At 45.3% G+C, this 26,868-nt stretch overlaps 1 long non-coding RNA gene across 1 annotated transcript in view; it reads left to right on the top strand.

Moving 5' to 3' along the window:
• Positions 1-26,868, top strand: part of LOC144094526 (uncharacterized) — an 81,090-nt gene that overhangs the window by 2,293 nt on the left and 51,929 nt on the right. Inside the window, exons 2-3 of the long non-coding RNA XR_013306514.1 lie at positions 242-314; positions 21,872-21,932. This is a non-coding gene — a long non-coding RNA (uncharacterized LOC144094526). The remainder of the gene's footprint in view (positions 1-241; positions 315-21,871; positions 21,933-26,868) is intronic.

The following is a 26,868-nucleotide window of genomic DNA, read 5'->3' as shown; positions in this document are numbered from 1 at the left end:
GATTACTTCTTGGGAAGGCTGACCGCGTTCAACACGCAAAAAAAGAAAGAGCAGGAGGTTGACAGGCGCTGCATTAGAGTCGCGCTCTCCCGACGGCGGGCACGCTCGTTAGATCGTTTCATGATAAGGCAGGAAATGGGGAAATTCTTGAATACTGCACGGTGCACTCGTGAGCTGTAATCTTATCTTAAAGTCCCGGAATTTTTCGAAGAATCTCATAAGTTCGCTGCTTTTTTCTCAGGTGCAGTCATTCGCCCTTCTCGTGAGCCCAGTGGACTGGACGACGACGACGCCAGCCGCGCTCCACATACGCGGTGAGTGGCAGTGGAGGCGGGAAATAGGGAAGTTTACCCTTCGAGCTGCCTTAGAACGGGAACAGCGGCAAAACACTTTAAAGTAAGGCTAATGATAAAAGCCATGATGTGTGCCTCAATACTGCCAAGTTTTGTTATTTTCTTTCTCTGCCTTGATGCTGTATCTGTAGTGTAAGGGTCCCAGGAATGCAGGTACGTAATTCTGCCAACTATTCTTTTCTTGATTGAGACGAACGTACGTGCAGTTCTTACAAATGTTTTTGTGTTTACTTCGTGAAACATAAGCTCGTACATTCTGTGAGTTCATATATTGCTATTTATTGGTTCCCTTTCTTGTAGTGGTGCAGGCCGTGACATGTAGGGCGTAGTGCTTTCATAAACATCCGGGTGTAAGGTTTTGTAGCGAAAGCTACATTGGCCACGAACTCGCAGTTTCGTCGTGCTCGCATTTCCACCGTGGTCGCAGCGCACCACGTGACCAGCCATGACGCCGGCAGCTGCTCCGCACCACGTGACCCACGACGTGGTCGGTGGCGGGAGCCACTGAAACCCCTGTACACTCACTGAATAAAAAGAAAACCCCTGTGTTGAGGCTGGGAGTCGAACCAGGGCCTTTGGCGTTTGAGGCGGGTACACTACCACTCCTCCACGCCACGATCGACGGCGCATCCAGTGAATGCACAGGTGTTATATATTAACTCTTCCTAACCAGATGTCGCCGCGCTTTCACTATACGTATATCCTGGCCTAACAGAGCTAGGCCATCATCAATTTTTGTTATCAGTGCTGGCGTTTTAAGAATGCTCCAATATACAATGTAGCGCAATCATTATAAAAAATTTATCAATAAATGAGGTAAGAAGACTAGGCAGATGTGCGGGAAAATTCGCATAAGTTTGTCTTAGACGTATCCTTTCAGAGAAGAAAAGCGGGGATAGCGTGCTTCGTTAGCACCCGACCAATGCATAGCATCTATCGTTACACGTGTCTTCGTGGTTTTAGTCCGTTTGTGCTTAACGGCTGCATTCTGCAGACGAGCAATAAAAAAAAAGGTTTTTCCGTCAGAGCCTTGCAACCAACAAACTCATTATTTTTTAGACTCCACAATCCGAACGTCACTGACACTGAGTGTCGGTTCCAGGACATCGTTTGCGAATTGTACGCAGAATGCATTACGCCCCCCCTGCAAACTCGCGTCTTGCGTGCCCGCTTTCCAAAAAGAAAAAAAACTGCGGCCACGTCCCCAAACGCGCGCCACTGTTTCAGATCACAACGAGTCCTTCCCTTCCACGAACGGCAAGTGCTGCTCGAATGGAAGACGCCCGGGACGCACCCAGAACGTGCACGCGGTTCGGGTTGGTCGTCGCGCTTGCGCAGTTTGCTCGAGAACCAACTGATAACATGAAGAGGAAGCCCCGGCGTAGGGCAGACGCAAACGACGCTTACTTATCGCGTCGGTGTATCGCTGTAAACAAACCAAGAGGGTATAGCGTTATACAAGGAGACGTAGCCGTAGGTCATAGTGCTGTGCATAGCTCGCGTTGGGAGATTAGGAAGGCACATTTCCTGTTGAGAGTTATGTTGGCTTAATTTTTTTTCCAGAACCCATACATGTTATTTCACCCTGGCAATGTGGGAGATAACAAGACGAAAGCTTCTCTGTCTAAAGATCTGTCGCATGAGTCAAAACTAACACCCCAGAACCTTGCAAAATTATAAATGAGGTAACGTAATCGAATAACAGATGTTTGGCCTATCATAATGCTTACGAAGGCTACAAAGGTAGTCAAGCAGAAGCCGCCATGATCTTGATCTGTTAAATTCGGGTTGATTACTATTGAGGTAAAAATTATTGCTGGGATATTGGATGCATCTTTTTCAGGTAACTAGTTTAGTGGCCCAAAAAGTTAGACCAGAAGGAGTTGTAGTGTTTTAGTTATAAAATAAAATTTAAATATAAGCGAATGTAGAGTTCGCAATTAGCCGTAGATACAACTATCTTGTATATATTAAATACTTCATCCGCGGCCGGCGAAAATAAAACGTGCATGAGGAAAAGATAGTGAGACAAAGCGCTAATAAGAATGACAGCGAGAAGAGATAGATGGACATAATATGCACAACTATATAGAAGGCCACATTAACACGCACATTGATTAAGAAAAAAAGAAAAAAAAACTTAAAAAATGAAAATAAGTAGCAAGGTGTAATAAAAACCACTAGCCCACTGGTGTCCTGGCACTGTTCTGCACCACATGCGAGCGGTAACTGGAAAGTTATAGTGTGGTATGGTATGGTATGGTATGGTATGATATATTATGTGCGGTTTAACGTCCCGAAGTGATTCATTGGCTATAACGCATGCCGTAGTGGAGTTCACGGGATTATTTTCGACCAGACGCGGTTCTCCAACGTGCATTGACATCGCACAGCACATGGACGTTTTTTTTAATTTTGGCTCCAACAAAATACGGCCAGGATACGAACCCACGACCTCGGCCTAAGCAGCCAAACGCAGTAGCTAATAAGCCACCGCGGCGGGTGGTCACTTGGTAGCTGTATACACAGTATGTACTCACAGCCCACTCTAGCATGAAAGAAAACAGTGAGTTTAGTAGTCAAGGGTTCGACAGAATCCTGTCTGGCGAGTGGGAAGCATAGGGGTGAAATCAAACATACACTCGCTAAAAATAAAATGTTTTTAAAACATGACGTATCGGGACCCCTACGGGTCCCTTGTTCACAATGACGATGGGCGGCATGGGCCGCTTCTTATAAACGCACTTGACAGCGCAGTGAATGGGCGTAGTTATCCGGGAGATTACCCTTCGTCCTGTTGATAACGTTATCCGTAGTCTGAATATAAAATGATTCTAAAAGCAGTCGGGACGATAAATGCTTCATTGTATCTGAGATTGTGACGTTTTCCCAGTCAATGGTGTGCTTCATTTGTTGAACATGCTCTGCCAGTGGGTTCGATGACGTGCGACATTTGCTGACGTCGTTCTTGTGTTTTCTTAATCTTCTCTTAAAATCGCCAGACTCGCCAATCTATGATGCATCGCAGTTTTTGCAGGGGATTTTGTACACAACTCCGGGGTAACGTGGGCGCTCCAGACAATCTTTAACGTGACAAAGCTGTTGTTTCAGCTTGCTGGACGGCACGTGCGCAACGCGCACGTTGTATGTTGCAAATATTCGTGCCAGAGCCTCTCTTGTCCCCCGGGCGTAAGGCGCGCTCGCGCTTCTGTTCTCCGATGAGCCGGGGCTCGGCAGGTTGCAGAGAGCGGCGTTGGTCGTTTTGCAGCAGTTGTCGGGGATAACCATTCTTCTCGAGGTCGACGCGGACTTTTTTCTGCTGCGAACAGCGCAGACCGGGGCTGGAGCAAAGACGAGCTGCACGGTTTTATAGGGCGGGTGGGCAATGGGGTGGACACATTGAAAATCCAAGTACTTCCCAGTGTGTGTGGGTTTCCGGAAAACGGCAGTGGCAACACCATCGGTAGTGCGGATAACAAGGACATCAAGGAAAGCAATGCTTTCGGAGACTTTTTCTTCCACTGTGAATTGAACTGTTGGTTGAAAAGAATTTAGATGGTAAAGAAATGGTTTGGCGTCCTTGCTATGAGTTACACAAAAACAATCGTCCACATACCACAAGAAGAGCTTCGGACGAGTATGGAACGATTGGAGGGCCGAACTTTCAATAGATTCGAGTGCGAGGTTGGCGCAGGTTACGGATACCGACGCACCCATAGCCGTGCCGAAGACTTGCCTGTAGTATTCGTTGTTGAAAATGAAATATGTGTTCTGCAGACGGAATTTCAGGAGGCGGCACAGATCAAATGTTTCAAATGGCGTTCGGGATGGCAGTGATGCGTCTTCTTCCAGTATCCTCTCGCAGCATTCAACAGCGAATTCAACAGGAACGCATGTGAACATGGATTTTACATTGAAAGAGACCATGATGCCATCGTCGTCAACCGCCACGTTCTTCAGCTTAGTAACAAAATCAGCCGAATCTTTCACGTATGTCGGTGTTCGTCCAACGAGGGGACCAATGATTTGATGCAGATACTTGGACAGGTTATACAATGACGAACGCGTGAAATAAACAATTGGCCTGAGAGGTACGTCCGGTCTGTGAATCTTGGGTAAGCCGGAAATAGCAGGTGTTGAGCCGTTGCGGCATAACAGCTTGTAATAAAGGTACTTCTTTGAAGGAGGGACAGACTTGAACATATCGGTTAGCAGTTTTTGAAGCTCTGCTTCTACTTTTTTCGTGGGATCCCGGTTCAGCTTGGCGTACGTTAAAGTATCCTGCAGCACGCTATCAACAGGACGAAGGGTAATCTCCCGGATAACTACGCCCATTCACTGCGCGGTTTAGTGCGCATATAAGAAGCGGCCCATTCCGTCCATCGCCGTTGTGAACGAGGGACCCGTAGGGGTCCCGAAACGTCATGTTTTAAAAACATTTTATTTTTGGCGAGTGTATGTTTTATTTCACCACTAAACAGTGAGTTTGCGGAAAAGAACGAATTCTGTTATTACTTCTGCAGCGAAGTTGAAAATGTCTCTTGGACCTTATCCGTACACAAGAAAGTGGTTAGAAGAAAGTAAAAAGGCGTTCCTGTCACTCTCGCTCTCGAATTAATGATTCGCTGAATGCGAATAATCAGTTCCCTTTCATATTGGAGCCACATGTGCGCACTTTATTACGTACAGGCGGTGCGCATGTCGTGTCCCATCATGCATCATGCGAGCAGCTCACTGTCCATTGGCATCTGTGGGGTGCGGCGACCGGCTGCTTTTTGTCCACTACTGCCACTGTGTAGCACGCAACGTTAAAGGTAGCCCCAAAGTTCGAACTTCCTGTTGTTTCTCCTGCCCCCTGGCCCGGCAAGCTGGCGGCTTTATGTTCTCGTATTAAAGAAGACTAAAAAAGTGGGGATCAAATCTGTGAAGTCAACGCACCCGGAATTTTGTTCTGTGTAAAGAAACGGTTGCTTATCAGAGTCCTTAAAGCACGCTTTGGCAAAAAGGGGCGGTGTTTGAATGCGAGGTTGAGAGAGGATGAGCGATAAAACCAGAATTACCCGTGCACGCTGCCCCTTCATGAGGAAACGGTTTCTCTAGATAGAAGCCACGGGCGTGTTACCTGTGAACTAGAAGAGGCTTTATTTATGTAAAAAGAAAAGCCTCCGAAAGCGTTAGTGGTGCATCATTCTGGCTGTATAAGAGTGAAGGTGGTTTTTAGTGGATTTTGTTGAGCTGATAGAATGACATGTGTGCGTGGCTGGCTACCTACGGTAGCTGTAACCACTTCAACACACAAAACTATATGATCAGTTTAGCCTTTAGATCACCTTGAAGTGCATCTCCTACCAACTTTTCTCTTTTTTAGCTCTCACCGTGTGAAACATGTTTCTTTGGCCCCGTGCACATTTCATATAAATTTTCATTATTTTTTGAAGCATCACTTTTACCGCCTTCACGCAGTAAAGCTAGCACGCTTTTTCTCTATCGCTTTTATGTCCTCATAGGAGTGATCATCGCCACCGCGCACCACGCGCTGGCGAGCGCGCGCATAGAACGCGGGAAGCATTCGTGGACTGGGTCGGGCACTTCGCTCGTCGGCTGGTCCTCGTCCCGCTCCGTAATGTAACAAATGTGGCCGCCACGCCCTTTACCCCACGAATGAAGTTTACTGCAGATGATAAGCATTGTTACTGCTCTACAACATATATCTTGTGTGGTACAATAAAAAAAAAAGAGTTGTCAGTAGCACTATTCCCTGTAGCGTAGTTCCCGGATTAGGGGAGTTCCTTTTCGCTAGTTCCCACAACGAGTGGCTAATTGGAGGCCTAGAGATTACCTGTTACTTTTCTTGAGTCAGGCCGTACCATTAGGCAGAAGCGACGGCTTCACTGCTAGCTGAGAGCGCGCTTTAAGCTCGTACGAGTCGCATCGAAAGTTAACAAAGCCTGGTTTCTTGTCGTGTCCCTTACGCGTTGCGAAGTGTTGGGTACTGGGACCTCTACAGTACGTCGGTGCACAAAAGCGGCGCATTCAAGCTTTTACACATACATAGAGTTATACAAGCTTATACAATCGGTCGGTGTCTGTAGATATTGAACTTTCTGCCCTTTTGCCTGTCACTTGTGGTGCCACAAAAGGGAGCGTACTGGGACCCCTTTTGTTTAATGCATACATAAATGGTATTGTTAGTATACATCCCTCCATTGGTTTTGTAATATACGCCGATGATAGCACAATACTTCTTTCAGGCCCTAACCTTAACGATTTAATTGTGAAATGTAATAACCTACATAATAAATTATCTAGGTGGTCAATGATGAATAAATAAAGATAAATCCTACAGAGTCCAAGGCTATATAATATGTAGCGCAAGAAACAAACCGACAACACCCAATTGCATGCTCAACATTGAAAATCAACAAATAGAAATTGTTGAAGAGCACAAGATCCTTGGAGTATATGTTTAGTGTCATTTAAACTGGGATGTCCACGTCGTGCACCTCTGCAGAACACTCTCTTCTGTCTGCGGGTCCCTTTCGTGATGCCGTGAAACTTGAAAGGTAGTTTACAAATTTATTATGCATTATTTTGTCTCGCCTTAACTCCTGTAGCTTAGTATGGGCCACAGTGACTAAAAATAACATAAATAAGCTTCTAGTATTGCAAGAGAAAATTGTTCGAATAATCGCCAATATTGATAACATGACTACCACCAAATACGCCTTCCAACCACATAACATTGTCCGCGTTGATCTTTTATATAATTTCAAGTTATTACAAAATGCGTTTGTCCACGGCATCAATTGTCAATTTTTACTCTACCCTAGGATCTTTGGACACGCGTCGTGCTAACATGCATACCAGAAGTACTAACTCATAGAACAGACCACGTTTTCGCACCGATTATCAATTACAAATGTTGTCTTATAATCTACCCCATGTTTTAAACACATATCCACATACAACGGGATGTACAAAAGCTGAGCTGCGGATATATTTTGTTCAAATGTCATTCTAAGGCTCCACTTGTTGATTGTTGAACGTTTGGTTGAGTGTTAATGTATTTTTCTTTCAACATATGTGCGTCCACTTCAGTGTTCTCATTCTTTAAAGCATTATTCGAGTCAGTGTATATATGTGTCGAGTGTTTTCTTTATTTAATCTACTACTGTATGTTGGACTGGTTTTGAAAATGCCCTGTACCGCTCGTGTGCTACTGCTTGTAGTGGTTTCCTGGACCCAGTCAAGCTGCCCAGGCAGATTTGAGCCAGGAAATCCTCCAGTTGAACCTGGAAAATAAACTTATTGACTATTGACTATTGACATGACATGCCTGTAGAATTAAATGTGAGCGCGCTTTAGTGAGTTTGATCTCTTAGTCGTATTTCTTCGACCTTAACTGCGCATGCACGCGAAAAACAGCTAACGTTCTGTGCAAGTTTGGGGGAAGAGAAGAAGGACCCATTGCGCTTGCTCTTTGTTTCCATGGCTTGGCATCAAATTATCGACCACCTGCTGACCAATTGTGGGTCTACAACAAAGGCGCGCCGCGGCGCCTGTAGTGAGGCTTAACGATTTTCCTCGGGTGCAAGCGTCTGGAGTTGTCAATGCAGACACATTTCGTGCGGATCTAAGTCGAGGATGAGAGCCGCCCTGTTTTAAACGCGTGTTGGGACAGCTCGCATTTAAATGCCAGTAGGGTTAATCCTAAACTTCTGCTGGCATTTGTCAAAGAGCCGTTTGAAAGCACAGCCTTGCAGTGATGCGTGCGCAACTCATAGAGGAAACCTTTAGTGATTTGTTCTTAGACTGAACACCGTTCTGCTGCTAAAAATAACGCGCATTTTATGATGCTCTTGTGTGTACATAGCATAGCGAAGCTTTTAATTAAAGGGGCGACACGGCTTTGAAACCTCCAAAAGTGTGCAAAAAGTTTATTTTTTGATAACTGTTTTATCCGGTTCAATGCTTTGTTTTTCACGCTATTCTGAAGTTTAATTCCTGAAATGGGCCAGATGGTACTCCAAAGAAATTACTCAGTGAGCCGCGGCGGCTGTTCATTGCGAGGAAACGGTCGAACAACCGGCATTTTTCTCCATTTCCGTTTTTCCGTTCCTTTTTCAAGTCTGGGCTAATAAGAGACCTTACCATCCTGGGGTAGATACAACGCACCCTTCCGAGAGCCTTCACTTCCTGCACTGTGCCGGTTTTAGCGCATAGTGTGATGTACATTTCACCATTGGAGCTCTTGTACGTACGTTTCCTGTTTTCTCGTTTGTGGAGGAAAGTATTCATGATCCGTAAAATATTTCTATCTGGGAACTTTACTAGTAGCTTCCCCTACTATTCCAAGGCCCTATGCCATAGTCACCTGCTGAATGGTAGAGCCATAGTGCAGGCCAGGACCCCCTTTTATTGGAGATTTGTGGATATTAAGTTTATTGTATGAAATTTTCCCCTCACTCAAAATATGCCAATGGACACTCCATCACAAAAGTTCAAAACAAAAATTTGTGGTTTGCGCAAAAACTTGGAAGAATATCGTGACCTTTACCCCGTCAGTAGGAACGCAGTAAATGTTGAACCAGTCTTCTCCCGCGCTCTCTTAAGCCTGCAGCTATTTTACAACATTCTGAGGAAAACATACATTAGAAGACCATTTTCTGGACGTATAAGAGTGAAGTCTTGTGAGAGAAGCAATAGGAATGTTTCTGATATTCTAAAAAAACATTCATGCATATTCATCTAGAAGTAAAAAAAAAATTGCTAAAATGCTGTCTCCCTTAAGATCGCTATAACGTTAGTCTGCCGTCATTGGCTGTAGAAATGTGCAGTAGCAGGCATCGCAGAACAAATTTCAAAGTTTCTTTCCAGATTAGGGCTCCGAAGCGTAAGCAGTACATGTATATTTAACTTCAAAGAAACAGTGTGCTTTTTGGAAACGTCAGAACGGTATCCGAAGTAAGCTTAGACGGAGCTTAGCGTATCTATTCCGACTCGCATCAGGGGTAGTGGAGGGCGGGGAACCAGCGGATCTACTATCGCGCAGTCAGGGTCGTTGATTGTCCAAGGAACATGCGGCGGCTACCGTCCTACAAGTATAATGGCACTCCTCGTTCGGCACAAAGGGCAGCAGGAAAAATGTTGCAGGATTTATAGCTGTTTTTCTTCGTTACTTCGTTTCAAGGACAGCGCACTCCACCTCATCCAACTGCCAGTCGTTCTGAGCCATGTTGGATTTAATCTTACCTTTTTTCTGTAATGTGTTTACTTCAGTATACAGCGGACCACGGTTGCAATGAAAATCCGGATGTAATCCGAGTTCGTCTAGCGCTCTACTTTTTTTTTGGGGGGGGGGGGGGGGGAAGAGGGGGTATTCCGTTTAGCTCAGCTCTCGCAAGAACGGTTGTCGACCCCGGTGGAAACACGGAGAATGTTGAGACGAGAAGGGCTATACGGGGTGGCCATTGGTTTTGGCATTTCCAGTGCGCGGTATCTGCTCGGACGGAAGGCCTCTCCTGATCGCACTGCGCATCATGCTGCATTAAAGTGTAAAAGCAAAAGTAGCCGGTCTCCCGGCTAGTCGAAGCAAAACGAGGCCGGAAAAATAGGCACGCATTGCACTGCTGCTTCTCAGAGTGGTTAGAATTTTTTTTTCATTGCAGGCTTGGGCGTCCCTGAAGAAAGATAACGCCTCCACGCGAATTAAAGATTTTTGGCTGAAAGTCTTTAGTAATTACTTATTTCTAAATAGGATATCTGGCGCGGGTGGTGACACAGCAGAAGGGCAGCAGCTTTCAGTCATAAAGATTAGTTTGGAGAGATGAAGTTACATGTGTGCACATGACACTGTATGAAAAGAGAGAAGCCAGTTGCATGTAGGCAGTAAAGACGTTTATAGTTGTTAAAATAGAAAAATGGGAAATTGTAATGAGGACTCCGCTACGTCGACCGATTTCCTGACTGACGTTGTCGTGCCTTAATCCTTTCCATAGGCAAATAATATTTTGCGTTGTTCTGAGGGCTGTCAGTGTGTAGTGAGTAATGAATTAAACCACGATTTACTAGGACCGCTAGGGTCGCTAGTCCCGACGCATAGCGCAATTTACGCCAAAAATCGCGATAAAATAAAAGCCGAATAGAAGCTGTCTGTCTTTGTGCAGCGACATATTTTCTACACAGTATTTAGTTATATCACATTATTACCAGCAACGCGCAAAACAGCCAACCCTTATGATTATAAAAGCATTAAACTACGCAGGGCACAGAGCAGAAGTAGACCGGACGAGCGCAGAACTGTATCCTGTCCCCTGCGTAGATTTTATAATTATACCATACCAACTAGCCCCTCATCGCTCGCTCCAGGAAGCCAACCATTCTTGTAAGCAGTGACGGGGTAGTCGAAGAAATGTTGCGCTTTGCCTTTCATGCAGAGGCCGTTAGTGAATGCTTTGACTAAAAAAAAAACGCTCTTTCTAGTGTCCGAGAGTAGGGGTAAGCATTAATGCTTTGAGTATCGGCTTAGAACATTATTGAGACTGAACCTCGTTGCAGGGAAGGGTGTCGTCTCTGCCAAACTCATCCACCCGTCCACAGCGTCGTACGAGTGGCAATATTTAAACGGGTTCCGTGCCGCGCCGAACGATGGCGCCATGGCTCCGCAAGAAAACATGGGTGCGCGTATTGCGCGAAGCACGCTGCGCTCTTGGTTCGCACACACGCCGTGAGGACTGCGCGTGCGCATCTCGGGCTGCAGGGAAAAGCTATGGTTTTATTCATGCCGAGCTCTGGCCTCGGCCACCACGGAGCTAGGAAGACTTGATGCATGCACTGCTCCGACGGCAGCAGATCACCTAGGGACAGTATACAAGAAAACTTAGCCGCCGCGGTGGCTCAGTGGTTATGGCGCCCGGCTGCTGGCGGGTTCGATCCCGGCCATGGCGGTCGCTTTTTCAAGGACGCGAGATGCTAGAGGTCCGTGCACTCTGCGATCTCAGTGCACGCTAAAGAACCCCTGATAGTAGAAATTTCCGGAGCCCTTCACTAGGGCGTTCCTCATAGCCTGAATCGCTTCGGGACGTTAAACCCGTATCAAAAGAAAAAAAAAGAAGTATTAGAAAATTTTCCTGTGGCCCGACCGCGCCTCTCCGCCTGACGCCCGCGGTGTCGACTGCACCGCCGGCACTGCCATCGACCGCTCTTGAAAGTCCACCTTTGCAGTGTACGCTGTACACCTGAATAGAAAGGCAAGCTTAGCAACATACCAACGCTGTTTCAACGCAATTCAGTAGTGAATTCACCATTTATGCAAATTCTTTTCGGTATAACTTAAAGGCGTCGACTTTTATTGAACACGCACTACAATTTTGGGCCTGTCAAAGTAAGCAGAACAAGTAGCAGACAAAGGCTAGTCAATATACTGTAAACGACGTATTTTTCGCGAGCTAAGTATTTTGGGAATGCATGTTAAGTCCTAGTACCAAAACATTTCGCGAGTACTAAATTTCTCGAAGCAGAGGTTATTCGCGGAACCCTTATTCGTGAGGTGTACGCGACTCGCGAAAAATAAATAGCTTGCAGTATCTGGTAAGCTATTTCTCCACGCTGCTTCCTCGGTGTCATGGACCCTACCGGCTTCTTTAGCAAATGTTTCCTGTGAATTGCACGGTTAAGACAGCTGTGTCCTCTACGGAATTGCATCGCCGGGGCCATGAAACCGTCCACGTAAACAGTTTGAAGCCTTGCCACGACCTCCTCATGCGTTCTTCTATATTAGCCGCCAGGATAGCTCCTTTCCGCCGGTGAAAACATTGCTGTGGCAACTGTCAGCGTCCCGCTACCAGCAAAAACCGACCCTAATCTGCACCCGAAAACAAAAAAATTGCTTGTTTTCTGGGTGGTGGTTGCGCGTCTAAAGCGACGCTGAAACACCCGTCGCAGCGGCCTGATATCTTTGGGCATGCCGAGGAAGCGCATCCCTAGAAAAGGAACAAATGGACGGTCGAACAGGTCGCCGCCCCCTGCGGCGAAGGATTTACAGTGATAACGGCAGCTGCATCACACCTGGAGAGCACTCAGTCACTCCCATTTCTAGAATAAATATTGAACATTCTCTATACGACCTACTCCCCTCCCTAGATGGCATTATTGTCGAAGGCCCCCTCGGAGAACCTTGCTGGCCAGCGGGCGGACGTGAGAGTTTCCACTAACGGCACACTACGCCGACCTCTTAGCCTATAGGCGAGATAATCTGGGCAGCTGCTGTTATAAAAAATAATAATTGTGCGGCTCTGCTGACATGACCAACAAGAGAATGTTCGGGGTGGCCCTCCTCGTATATTTCATTACTTGTTCTTGCCGACAGGGAAATTCTAGATGACAGTTTACTCCGGTAGAACAACTTGATCAGCACACGAACACTTACGTGAATTTCTCGTTCTGTGGTGCACGAATGACTCAAAAATTTTCCGCGTGTTTTGCGCACAGTTTCCCGATTTGCTAGTCTCCGGACTTTGCGGACTGCACAGCCTAAGCTCTAGGTCTCCCGTTCATCTCACTATACACAGTCATTTTTAGAGAACAAAATTATAGCTGAAAAACAGACTTCCGACAAGTGGTAGTTTAAATGAGCTTTATAATAAATTGCACGTCAATAAATACATAAAGTGCTGCCCGCCGGTAAACAGACAGCAGTCAGCCCTGATTATATATATCACTAAACGCTGGGCAACCCTCCAAAGCATCCGTACAGGAATTTTTGCAATTCTTTAACAAACTATAGAAACTGGGAAAAATATCAAAGGCTTGGAAAAAAAGCAGTTGTGCCAGTCCTAAAACCTAAAAAGCCGCTAATCACTGCTGGTAGTTATAGGCCTATAGCGCTCAAGAAAGCTGTCTCACTAAATATCTGAGTGTGTTGAATATTAGGTTAATCTTTATCCTCGAATATTATTACCTTTTGCACATGTTCAACAACTGACCATCTCATCAGTCTTTAAAAGACAGACCGGGGAGCGTTCATACATAAAAGACAATGTCTGGTAGTTTTCTTTGATATAAAAGAGGCTTACTGTAGCACATGGAGGTTTGGGGTACTCCACGACCTAGCAGACCTAGCAATCTGCGGTAGGATGCTGACCTTATTGCAAGATTCTCTGTCTGACCGTTTACTTTATGTACGCCGGGGCTCAACTCTTTCGAGGAACTTCGTTCAAGAGAATCGGGTACCGCGGGGGTGTACATTCAGTGCTACACTTTTATCGTAAAAATGAATTCCATAGCTAAAATAGTCCTAAAGTTAATTATGTATTCTATATGAGCTAATTATTTGGGCAGACAAACATGAATTTAGGTGATCTCCACAAAAAACAGTTGTTCTTTTCTAGCTCAAAAGAGGCTTGCAGATCATTTCCACCGTGCACTTAAATGAAACCGTACTTCAAGTAAAAGAACATAAATGTTCATACCAGCATTTCAAAAGAAGCGCACGTTCCTGCCGCACATAAACCAGTTGAAAGTCAAAGCTTCTCGAGCTTTCAACATGCTTAAAATGTTCCCCCGGATAAGTCGCGGTCTGATAGAGCATGTTTTCTACTCATGCAGTGCTTAGTCTGAGTTCATTGAAAGGGGATTTCTATTGATTCGAGCCCAGGAGGAGAGAGAAATAAAGAGGGTGAGAGAGAAAAGGGCTGGCGGCCTGTTTTACACATTGTTTCCTGCAAAGGCCAGAAATCATTTTCAAAGGTGGTTGTTCGCTCAATTTATGACACACACCTAAAACAAGCGATCCCCGTGCTTTGCCAGTGCGCTCATTCTCGTGTATTATTGGAGCAGAGTAGACAGCTCAGGAGTGACTCGTGGCGTGGGTTTTCCTTTTTTTCCAGCCTTTGTGTAGAGCTCCCGACTTTTTCTCTTTCACCGTGTCGGGTTATAGAAAACATGTTAATGATTCTTATCAACAATCACGGTGAAATTTTCGGAACGATGGAAAAGAAACGTTCTGAAAGACGCGAGTTCGATCCTGGCCTCGGCGGTCGCATTTCGATGGAGGCGAGGTGCTAGAGTCCCGTGTGCTGTGCGATGTCAGTGCACGTTAAAGAACCCCCGAGGGTCGAAATTTCCGGAGCCATTCACTGCGGCGTCTCTCATAGTCTTTGTCGCTTTAGGACGTTAAACACTCATAAACCAAACCAAAAGAAATGTTTAGAGCACAACTGACAAGACGTTGGTTGCCTGCTTCGGATTGATGCAGTTCCTTTCTAGCGCGGGGGGTCTCAGATCCGCTGCATATATTGGCGGGGTTCTGAGACCCCCCGAGACCTCCCTGACTTTAAGCATTGCACACATCTGTCATTCTCTGATCCGCTTTTGTATAAACTGCGGGTGTGCATTCTAAGGTTCAGCAAGAGCATCCCATTTAAAGCGTTTAGATCGAGTACATTACCTAGGTCTGCGCCTTTGTTGTGGAGCATTGGGGACGTTCCCTATATCTTGCCTTTATGTGGAAGAAAGTTGGTCTCAAATGTGCATATGTTCTTATAATATGGTTCCGAGCAAAATGCCTTTGCTATCCAATAGTCGCAACTGGTCGTTTTGCAACTATACTCACCAATAAACCTCAAAAAACGAGCCCAATCTTCTTGCGGTTTGAGGAGATTTGCCGTGCTCTTGGCATACTGGACACATGCCTTGATACAGCACAAAGACATGACTCAGTGCCCCCGTTTTCAGTTTTGCCAGAGTGCGCAATCTCACCCTAAAAGAGTTCCGTATAAGAAACAATTATCTGGAAACAGCGTGAAATACAGCGGACGCTGTTTCTACTTAATGTCCTAGCAACTAGCCCGGCGGTCCGTGTTTCTTCATAAGAAAAAAACCCAGCCAGAACACAACCTACAAGGTTATCTTTTCATGTGAATTCTGTACTAGATTCTACGCTAATGGTTCAAAAAGTCCACTTTACGTTGTAAGTGCGGCAGTGAAGGGCAAATGGGGAAAAAATAATAGGACTTTTTCAGTGTGCATCAATACTGACAGCAAAATTGAATGCCTTCTTGGAGGCTGTAGAAAATTTACAAATAAGAGCATGGAGAACAGTATTCTCTACACTGACTGTTTCAGCCAACTCACAGCACTACAATCCTGAAATGCACTCATACCGATACTTGGTGATATAATACATGACATAAAGAGCGTCCCAACACAAAAACGTAACAAAATATTGCTGGCTCCCAACAAAAGTAAGAATTTCTGGCACAGCGAGCGAGCGTGCGCGCACCACAAGCACGGGACAGGGAAATTAAAAAAAAATAAGCACGCCCAATGGAGATTGGATGAAATTATTACACAGTAAACTGAGTACACAGTACTCAGTGCACAATACTCGCCAACAGTACCATAGTGCTCATAACTACTACAGTACACAGTGCTCACTGTACTCACCCTAATCACCGTATTCACCTTTGGGGCAGAAGCCTGGGGGCTAACGGAAAGGACAACGCAGTGAGGTATGGAAAGAAAAATGGTGGATGTAATGTTAAGATACAGGGAGAGGGGATGAGGGAACAAACGCGGGTTAACGACATCGTAGTCGAAATTAATAAGATGGAATGGGGTTGGGCAGGGCAGGGTATGCAAGAAGTCTAACGAACTGGATACCAAGAGAAGGTAGGCGTAGCATGGGGCGACAGAAAGTTAGGTGGGCGGATGATATTAAGAAGGTTTCAGGGATATGGTGGCCGCAGCTGGAAAAGGACAGGACTAATTAGAGAGATATAAAAGAGGCGTCTTTCCTGCAGTGGGCATAGTCAGACTGACGATAAAACTGAAGGATAAATGGCAGTCTACGTAGAGTAATCAAGTAAATAGCAAGCTATACTGGTAAAACCAGTCATAACAAAATGGAAGCAATGTACACATCCGGAACGTTTCATTGAAGCTGCAATATGCAGTCTTCGTATTCAGCAACACACAGCTCACACAACTTTATCCCAATATAACAAGACGAGTTTATCCTAGAACTCTGTAGTTATTTGTTCAGTATATTTTATGTTCACGTACTAAATTCGAGAAAATATGAAAAAAAAATCTCACAATTCTATGAACCCATCCCGTTGGACCCTTCGTTACTTTAGGGAGAAAAAGCAGTCGTTGACATTTCCAGCATTTTCACTCTTCTAATGGAAGCAGAGCTTCTGAACAAAATGTTTGATGTTAAATTATTTTAGGTTGTTCGCGCAATGTAAACACATTACCCTCTTTTTTTTTGTAGCGCGGTGGCCTTAATTGCCTATGTGCCATAAACTCAACCGAATCCATCACAACAAAACCTCTGTTGTTTTTCAGAGTGTTCGACACCATCATCCAAGTTATCACAAAACACGGCATTGACAGTTCCTCCATAATTCTACCCGTTGGTTATTGAAACTTGGATGTCCAAGAGAAAAAGAACTTTGGCACTGAAGTGACAATGAACACTAACAACTCAAAAGACGGTGATGCAAGAAAATAAGAAAACTTGTGAGTTTCTTAACCACACTAAAGTGAATGCGACAGCACTTAGAGGTTGGCCTACCTCCACATATTCCAAAGGACCCAAAATTTGGAAAATAGCTTCCCCCCCCCCCCCCACCAAATAGATAAAGGTGGATAAGTAGCTGGATTGAAGTGGATTAGCAGGGATTAGTGGAGATTAATGGGTGAATAATGTGTACAGAGTCGATCACAGTTGTCTAGAGTGCTCGAGAGGTGCCATCCAGGGAAATAAAGCGGAATTATAAAGCAGGTATTTACTTTCACTGATAATGGTTGCACTGAAAAGCAGCAAAATAGACACGTGAACCGCACAGGCACCGTGCGCCTTACCGCTAGCAAAGCAGCTGCGAAAAGATTTCACTTCATTTGCTCCGCAGCACACTGCCCGAGCGCTCTATACAAGTGTGATAGACTCTGTACTAGTAGGAATTAACAGTTGAATTAAGGTGGATTACTGGGGTGGTGGGTTAAGATGAAAGAATAGGTCGCGTTAGTATAGTGCTACACATTAATCCAATGGAAGGTACTACAACGTTCAATACTCCTCAGATTTATAAATTTGGCGGGGATGATCACGTCAGGACGCTCTTGATCAATCAGGAGATTTTGTTACAGAAAAACCCAGTGGTTTTTGCAAGCCGACCACCTAAATGCAATATTCTTAATATGGTACTACTCTTGGAGTACTTACGCGTTCATTTGTCTGACCCCAAGGCAGCCTTACTCAGTCAGAAGAGAATTGCTGAAAAAGAACACATGCTTCAAATCTTAAAAAAAAAATCTGTAAATAGAACAAACAATGAGAAAATATATACAGTGTCTCATTAAGAGTCCTTAATTCTTCAATGACCATAAAACATAATTTCTTAATTCAGCCACAGAAATGCTCCCCAGCAGCTGCGCTGTAATTATGCGTTACGAAGAACTGTGATGGTTTCTTTTTTTTACCGCTAACTTTTTCTGCCGACTGTATGAAACATTATGCCGTCGATCCAGTTCCCACGGTGTATTTTGGGGCTGTTCTGTGCTCTACTCACATGAAGCCGATACGAGAGACAAAAGAAAGTGGGCTCATCGTTTCAAATTCAGGTGGTGACAGCTCTCCCTGCACTGTGTGGTGCCTTTCATGCAGCGCCTTCCCTGTGAACCAAGTGATTAATTTTCGCCCGGAGTCCTCACGAAGGGGGAGGCGCTTTGTTTAGTCTCCCTTTCCATAACCCTGGTCGGGTCTGGGCCGCGCAGGTTAACCTGTCTAGATTGTCGACGAAATTAATTACACTTGTAATTGCAAGGAATGGAGATGTAGTTATCTCGAGAACTCACTATTAGCGAGCGACATAGAGAACGGGCCCTGAACAGATCTGGCGCGTACCCGATTACTGCACTCTAACCTTTACAGCATTTTCTGTCATTTTGAAATGGACTCCGTGATCCTTTTTGAAGCTCGTGATTCATCTATTCAAGCTTCATTACAGAGCACTAGCGTTCATTTCAGGCCGCACCATTAATCTGGCTGCTTTTGCTTTCGTATGCACACCGCTACTCCTGGCGCCTGCATAGAAAGCCTTTGTTCAGAATTGGGTGCTTCTGTAGAGATAACGTTCTCCTTTCCTCGGTGGCGAATATCACTCGGGCAAAATGCGGTTTGCGACGGTCCGTAGTTTGCCGAGGGTTGGATATTGTTTTTTTTTTCTCGACATTGCTCTGCTAACATTATAGTCTTTCAGAAGAGCCATTGTGGGATTGTGGGATTGGTATGCCCCAAAAGGTTTAACTGATAGCATTATTTAATAGTATTTAAAATAGAGCAAAAAATAATAAAGCATGATATTTTTGTTTTTGTTTGGTCACTAGCAAGCTATAGGGATATTTAAAAATTGAAATCAGCAACCAAAATATTTTTTTTCCCCTGAAACAAGTACCAGCTTAAACAATTTGCTGCAGTGTGCTGTCACCAGACCTTATATTAAAGAGACTATCATCCTTGTGGAGTGTTCATTCGTGTTTAATGGAGGTGTACGGAAATTTGAGAGACCCTTTGCAGCAAAAATCTGCCATACGGAGCTCAACCGCGCTGGGCTTAAGCAAGCTGTAAAGACAGGTGCACTGCATTCTCTGCACGCTCCTCGCGTTGCCTTTGTCATCTATGTACGTGGCCTGCTTGCACGCCGCTCGCACTGCCTTCGATGTCTTCACGTTTTGCGCACACCCTCCTGTGATCACTTGACCGGCCACTCCACCACATCGGTAGCCGATGGAGGAGCGTCCCAGCCACCGCTTCTCAGCTAGGCGCGAAAGAGGCCACTTCCGGCAGGTGCACGTGTATCTGCCGAAACCGGCCAGTTTTCCGCCGCTGAACAACGTGAGTGAACGCTTGATTGCCCCCAGACCGCCATTTTGCAGTTGTGCAGATACCCGCCGCGGTGGCTCAGTGGTTAAGGCGCTCGTCTACTGGGCCGTTCTACCCACCCGTGTTCGATCCCGACCACGGCGGCCGCGTTTCGATGGAGGCGAAACGCTAAGGCGCCCGTGTGCTGTGCGATGTCAGTGCACGTTAAAGATCCACAGGTGGTCGAAATTATCCCGGAGCATTCTACTACGGCACCTTTTTCTTCCCTTCTCCTTTCACTCCTACCTTGCTCCTACCAAGAAGTGAGACAGATACTGCACCCTTTCATTTCCTCAAAAACCGCTGTTTTTTTTTAAAACTTAGCGGCAAAAACTGCCTTGTTAGTCGACTAGCCTATCTGCATACCACGTGAACAAATAAAAGGTATCTTTGACCTATTTTCAGCGTGTATCTCTCAGCAGTGCAGGCGGAAATATGAACGTCGCACAGGGGAAAGGGCCCCAGACTTGCGGCTATAGTTAGAATGAAACTGTCGCGGAAAGGAGGAACCTGGCACTCAGACACTCATGAATGTCGGCTGTTGTGGAGCTTACCACGCAAGGTATCAAACGAAATCTTTAATCTTTATGAATTTTTACAGTCCACTGCGTAACATAACAGAGACCCTGGCTTTGAGCTTTCTAGCTGATCCTTTATTGTTAACCTTCAAGAGATAGCATTACGGGACGAAATACTTTCGAGCATTTAGAATTTGAAATTTTGCTTTGTTCTGTTCAACGCAACCATTATGTATAATTTAAAAATAATCCCGAATAACAAGTTTTAAGCAGGCCTTGCTTTACCCTGTCTCGATATCATAGGGTAATGTTGTTCTGTTCTGTTATTTAATCAGTTTCTATGGTTCCGCGGCTTTTTGCTCGGGCTTCTTGCCTGCAGTATTCTGTAAAAAAAACACATATAAATAAACAAATAACTACATGATAGCTTCTCTTAAGCATGTAATACGAGCATGATGACGTCTGTACAGGTATTGAATGCTTGTACGGCGAACAGCGTCGTCGACAGTAACAGTTTGGTTGCTTGGGCCTGGAACTGCAACGCGAAGGCAAGATAGCCGCTGGTCCTTGAGGGTAACGGAGTGGATTCCAAGAGAAGGCAAGTGTAGCAGGGGGCGGCAGAAGGCCAGGTGGGCGGACGAGATTAACAAGTTTGCAGGCATAGGGTGGCCGCAACTGGCAAAGGACAGGGTTTATTGGAGATACACAGCAGATGCCTTTGCCCTGCAGTGGGTGTAGTCAGGTTTATGATGATGATGATGGTGCGATCAGGAAACACACCTAATTCCTCTGTACCGTCAAAACTTTCGAGGTTCGTCGGTGCCCAGTAACTGCGGCGCTACAGCGAATTATTAACAGCCGTGTTCAACTGCCATGGCATTAAGATATCGAAAAACATGGATTTCCGGTTAAGCTGCTTTCAACGTTTCCACGCATGTGTGGGCGCGTGGTACTTTAGGCGGCGATTACAGCCGTTTATGCCTGCGATCCCCTTTACCTTATCTCACTTGCGCTTCCCTTCAACAAATGTGAAAAATTCGCGTCCATTTTTTTTTAAATTCGCGTCCAATGCTGGAATACCAAAGTAGGATTAGTCGAATGTATTTCGGGAATGAAGCACCACTAAGCTGTACCCGTGTTTAATTTACATAATCCTGGAGATTTGTGTCGACATTTGTTCTCATTGGACGATAAGATTTTAAAGGCTTGAGCGGCACAGCGGGAGAGAGGTAGTTCACACGCAGATTTTTGTTTTTTAAAGAGCATATCCTTGTGCAGAATTTATCTTCCCTGGTTTATACGTAATTTGGTTTACGAAGGCAGTGCTCTAAATTGTTATGCCAGCTAGTTGAGAAGTTTTCCTTCTTGCTAGATTTATGTGCTGTCCTTTTGTGATAGGAGCGGTTGTGTTGCCGACGTCCTGCCTCTAAGCTCTATTTTCGTTACCTGTCGTGGCGGCAGGAAGTAAATGGGCACGGACGCACGCGTGCGGACATTTCTTTACATAAGTTTATATAACCAAGGCTACTACTAGAGTTCTACATGTTACTCGTCTTCATAAAAGGAGCGCACGTCCTGTGCGTCAAGTAACAATTGTCGTGTCACGTGTAGTTAAAGTTTTTTTATTACTGCCAAAGAAACTGATAGGAAAAAGAAGAGAATACATCGGTAAACGTTAGTGCAAGATAAAACATTCACCTGAAAGGAAGACAGGACGACGCGCTTTCACGTGAATGTTTTATGTTGCTCTAACGTTGACCGAACAATATGCACTAAGAGCCTAACTGAGGACAACGTGATGCAACTTCGTTCTCGGTAAAAATTGATTCTGCGCCTCTTTCTTGCTAGGTTAATATGTTACGCGGTGGCGGCAAAATGAACATTTATTGCGGACAAAACTAGATGGAACAATTAATCCACCACTTCGTTTTCATTGTTTAAAAGTGAACGGTCCATGGTGTGCCCTGTGCTCAGGTAGCCGGCGAAGGAAAAAAAAAACGCCCCGCAGTTTTTTTGCAAAGACGGCAGTACCTGAAACACCTGTATTTCATTTTTGGTTCTTCTCTTACTTATAGCAGCTCCGTTTTCGTTAAGAGGGACGTCCTTGTCATTGGAACGCAACAATCTACCATGCAGGTCAGTTTAAATTGTCATTCACTTTGAGTTTTATCTTTTACACTGAATACGATTGAGATCGGTGCAGGCATGAAGTGTTGCTCACTTCAACTCGCAAAGTGTGTTGCTTGGGTCATGACGGCTCCAGTTGAGCAGATTGAAATATGCGGCCGCAGTAATCGCCTCGCAAATGTTCGCTTCGGTGCGATCAGTTTACTTACACACACGGTTATTGACCGTCGTGCCGAAGCTGATCGGCCGCAATAATCAAATTTATCCAAGTTGAAAGACGCTATAAGAGCGCGCAGGTTCATTTCAACACTGGTTAACTGGGTCAAGGCAAGCAGTGCAACACGAAGCCGAGCTCCTTAATTGTCTGTCTGAAGGAAAAGTCCGCGAACTTGACAAGGTGAATCCTTTCAGCACTGAAACAGTCCTTCTCTCTTGACAAAAGAAAAAAGAAAGTTCAAGAGGAGCAACGGAATCATTTGCGCTTCTAAGAGAATTTTCAGTGCGATTGCGCTATTTGTAATCTACACGGGTCGCGAACAGCTTCCATGTAAATGGAATTCCGATACCGTTTCATTTCTTCCTTTTTCTTTCTTGTTCCAAATTTCACGAAAACCACTTATCAGCTCCTTGTTCGAGCACAAGGCTAGAGCATAGGGTCCCTTGAGAACATGAATTTCCTGACGATCGATTTCTTTGTGGCCCTCTATTAAAGCGATTCCACCTTTCCCGTCCCGATTTAAAATCTTATATTTTGCATGGGAGTGCATGCAGTAGTGTTTTTCAACTGGGCCGACACAATGACGGTGTGTTCGGAACTGGCAGGTCGAAATGAAGGCAGATGCACTTACGCCAATGTTCATCCCCTGCTCATTAATTTTTTGCTTAGCTTATTCCGAAACAATTTAAAGTTTTTTTTTATGTACAATGCTTCCCCTTGCTGCTGCCTGTAAAAGGGGTCGAGGGCTTCTCAGGCTGCGTTTTAGCAGCTTTTATCTCGGCGCCCTCCTTTATACACTATTGGAAGAGGGAGGTTTGTTTGAGCACTATTTGCTTTATTCACAGGATACTTCACTATTAATTTTCTTGTTTGTCTTCCAGGACACGTGGTTAAGTAAATCTGAATCTCACATTGTGTGGACACCCCGCCTCCAGCGCTGTTATTCTGATGTTAACGGAGAGCAGCGCGAATTCATGAACTGGTTGAATAGGAACGTGCAGAGCAACTTTTACACTCGTGTCCGATTTGTCGTCCCTAACGAAGTGTTGCAAAGAGCTCGTTTCGGAAAATTACTCGTTGCTCGTGCAGTTCCTGAGAAATGAAGAAGCCTTATTGGAACCTCGAGGGTAGAATCGTGAATATCGTTGGAATTTTGTTGCTTCGCGGAGCGGTGCTTTGTATAAATTATTTCTCCAGAAACAGCATGCGAAATCCGCAACAGGGCGGGTGGCAGTGATGCTTGCCGAAATACGGAAGCATGCGAAAAAAGAAAAACGATGGTATGGCGATCGATGACTGGAATTTGTCGGCGCAAAATTATAGAACACAGGCTTGGATTTGAAACAAAAATATCTAATATCTCTAGTAACCGTGTGATCACTGTTCACGTGAAATAGATCAGGCTAAATTCTTTTCATTTCTGCACTCAATAAAAGCGATGAATTCACGTGTGGTCAATCAGCGCCAACTTGAGACGATATACTTTTTAGATTTGTTTAAATCATGAAGCGTATCTCAGTCTAGGGGCAAAATTATTTCGTTGTTTGCTTTGTTTTTGCGAACAGCAAACCTCGACACTTTCTCAACGAACTCATTGGTTACTTTGTTCAGTGATGTTTGCGAGTTCTGGTATTGATTTTATGGGTGTTTAACGTCCCAAAGCGCCTCAGGCTAAGAGGGACGCCGTAGTGAATAGCTCCGGAAATTTGTACCACCTGGGGTTCTTTAACCTGCAATGACATCGCACAGTGCACCGGCCTCTAGAATTTCGCCTCCATCAAAATTGGACCTCCGCGGCCGGGATCGAACCCGCGCCTTTCGGGTCAGCAGCCGAGCGCCATAACCGATGGGCCACCGCGGTTGCTAGTTTGCAGGCTGTAGGCTTGCGCAATGGGATATTGAAATCAGGAGAGAATAACATGACAAAGCCTTTCCTCACAAGAGAACCGCCAGGGGTTGCAGATCAGCAGCAAAGAGTCTCTCAAAGAGTTCAGCGACGTCGCTTTCAGTTCCCTCCCTTAAGCGGGCTGCGCAAGTGAGAGAGATGCAGAGCAGACAAGCCGAGGGATTCGCGACAATAGCAACTTTCCTTTTCTGCCATCTCTGAATTTTCGGTCGTCCAACTGAGAGGCACGCGGTGCGGTGCCTTTCAGTGTAGGCCTAGTTGAAAACTGTGCCATCTTCCACAAAGAGCCATTGAGAAAGCAGTTCTATAATCGTACAGTGCACCGCGAGAAAGAGTGATTTCCCTAACTTTTCCTCGCATGCGTTTTCCATTTTTCCCCTTTTCGTTCCAGGAAAGAAAAGCTACTCGATTTGGTCTTCGTTTGTTCCTTGCTGCCCTCGCAGGCGTCTTTCAGCGGTAAAATTGAGTAAATGGACCGCTTTGCTGCGCAGCTGTTGCCCCTGCGGCACTGCAGTCTGCAGAACTTCCTGGTGGTTCGTGTTTCGCGTGGGTGCAATTCAGCTACTATAGCAAAATGATACAAATGTCGAAAAAGAGAGTGAGGGCTAAATTGCTGTAAAATTAGCTAACCACTTTCCAGCGACAGGCTGCCGACTAGAGAGGGATGGACGCTTTCACGGCTGCGTGTAGCAGGTATATTTAATGTATGCTGCGAGAGTGGGAACTTTTGTTTGGCTTAGCTACGCGTGATGTGCTGCGTGCGGTGGCGTTATTTCTATAACTCCGTTATTACTAAAGCTTTGCAACAGATTAATCCACCGCGAAAAACGAGGACAGGAAGAAACACACGAAACAGGTGTCTACTCGTGTCCTCGGTCCTTCGCGCTGGTTTAATCTGTTGGTAGAAACGAACCAACTAGTGAAGACGAAAACCCTGGTTCAGCGTAGTAGTTCCTTTAGGTGTACCCTATGTGTTGCATACGCGAGGGACAAGATACGGGAAACATCATCATCAGCAGTGACTTTGTTTCCACACTGTGGTGTTTACACCCCTGCTTTAGACGGCAGCCAGGATCCCGTTGGCGCTGACAGTGACTTCGGCCAGTTGGATGACCTTTGCTTGAGTCTCCGGCTCGGAGCTGAGTAGGTAGGTCTTCCGCTGGTTCTTAAACTTTATTGATAGTGCCCCAGGGGGAGTCTGAGGACACTACCATATTATATTGTCGAGCGTGGCCCTAGCTTTGCATCTTTTACATTCTTCTGAGAATTGTTCCTGGTATAAGACGCTCCACATAGCCGGACTGGGGAGACATGACAAGATCGCAGGTGGAGATTCGGCGATGTATGGGGATATCAACAGGTTAATGCGCAGTTAACTCTCAAGAGTCCATGCGCGGCCCCATCGCTGGTATGGCAACATCTGTGAAAAGCCATCGCTGACGATATAACGCACTGAGTCGAGTTCATATGTCATGCCCAAGTGGCGCGCAGTTTGCCTACTCCGTTCTAAATCTCGCAGGCGTTAACTATGATGATTATATTTCACTATTTTGCATTGCTGCCAATATTATCGAAGGCTATTAAAGGAAAGACAGGTTTTCAACGCAAGTGGTTGGTAAAAAATACAAAGAACGAAAAAGAGAAAAAAGTTATGAGCATAGGCGTTCTTGACTCACTCATAGGTATAGGTTTTATAACTTAATCTCAAAGCCACTTGTAGCCGCTGCGGTGGCTCAGCTGCGGATCCCAAAAGACGCATGTTTGATTCTGGCCGCGGCGGAAAAATTTGTCTGGAGGCGGAATGTTAGAGACCGTGTAGTACTGTGCGAGGTGAGCTAGCGTTACAGAAGCTCAGGTGGTCGAAATTATCCGGAGCCCTCTACTACGATGTCCCTCATAGATTGAGCTGCTGTGGGACGTTAAACCGCATAAATCAAACCAATCAGAGCTACTTATTGCGATATGGTATTGCTCCCAGTTTCAAAATGTATTGTTACAGGTTGCTGTTATGCTTTAAGACCTCTGTTAAAAACAGCGATAACATCTTAGCAGAAGTCGCCAAGATGGAAAAGAATGAATCTTGTCGCCATACCCGCTATAGTGAAACGTGGAATGGGCCCAGCCACGAGCAAACTAATGCACGGAATCATTATCATACACACTCTTTGTTAAATCGTTTGGAGAGAGAGTCGCTTGATCCTTTCTGCAATCGGAATTCTAAGATTGTTACTTTTGTCGTCTTTACCTATGTGAAGTTGTATTATGTATTAATCGTTCCGAAACAATCTGTTTTCGTTAAAATGTTGGTAATACTTTTGCGTTATCTCTCTTTTTTTGCTCGTGAAATGCTTGTGTCATAGCCATATCCCTATGAATGCCAATTTGTAAGGAGGCAGGACCCGCGTCAAGCCATTTTCACTGCTTTTTGTCCTGTCTCCTCCTCTGAAAAGGAAAAAAATAAAACAATTGAATTGAATTAGAGTGGAGAGGAAGAGATGAGCGCGAGATGAAGGCCTCCACTCTGTATGGCTGCCTCGCGAGGAATGCCCGTGTGGTGTGCGATGTCAGTTCATTAAAAGAACCCTCTGTGGTCGGAATTAACCTATTAGGCAGTCCACCGCGGACGCTCTTTCTCGTTTTCTTCTTTTAGTCCCTTTCCCTGCCGCGTAGTTGATGCGGCCGTCGAGAGCGTGTTCTCCTAAATGTGTTGATAATCAGTATACATTTTATTGGAATACGTAGTGAACGACAATGTTAATAAGATTACTTCTTCTTTGGCACTATGCACAGCATCTTTTTTATCAAGGACGTTAAGTACGATG

Source organism: Amblyomma americanum, chromosome 6 (genome assembly GCF_052857255.1).
Source record: "Amblyomma americanum isolate KBUSLIRL-KWMA chromosome 6, ASM5285725v1, whole genome shotgun sequence".
Classification (NCBI taxonomy): domain Eukaryota; kingdom Metazoa; phylum Arthropoda; class Arachnida; order Ixodida; family Ixodidae; genus Amblyomma; species Amblyomma americanum.
Note: the sequence above shows the minus strand (reverse complement) of the source record. Positions and strands in the feature narration are given on the sequence as shown.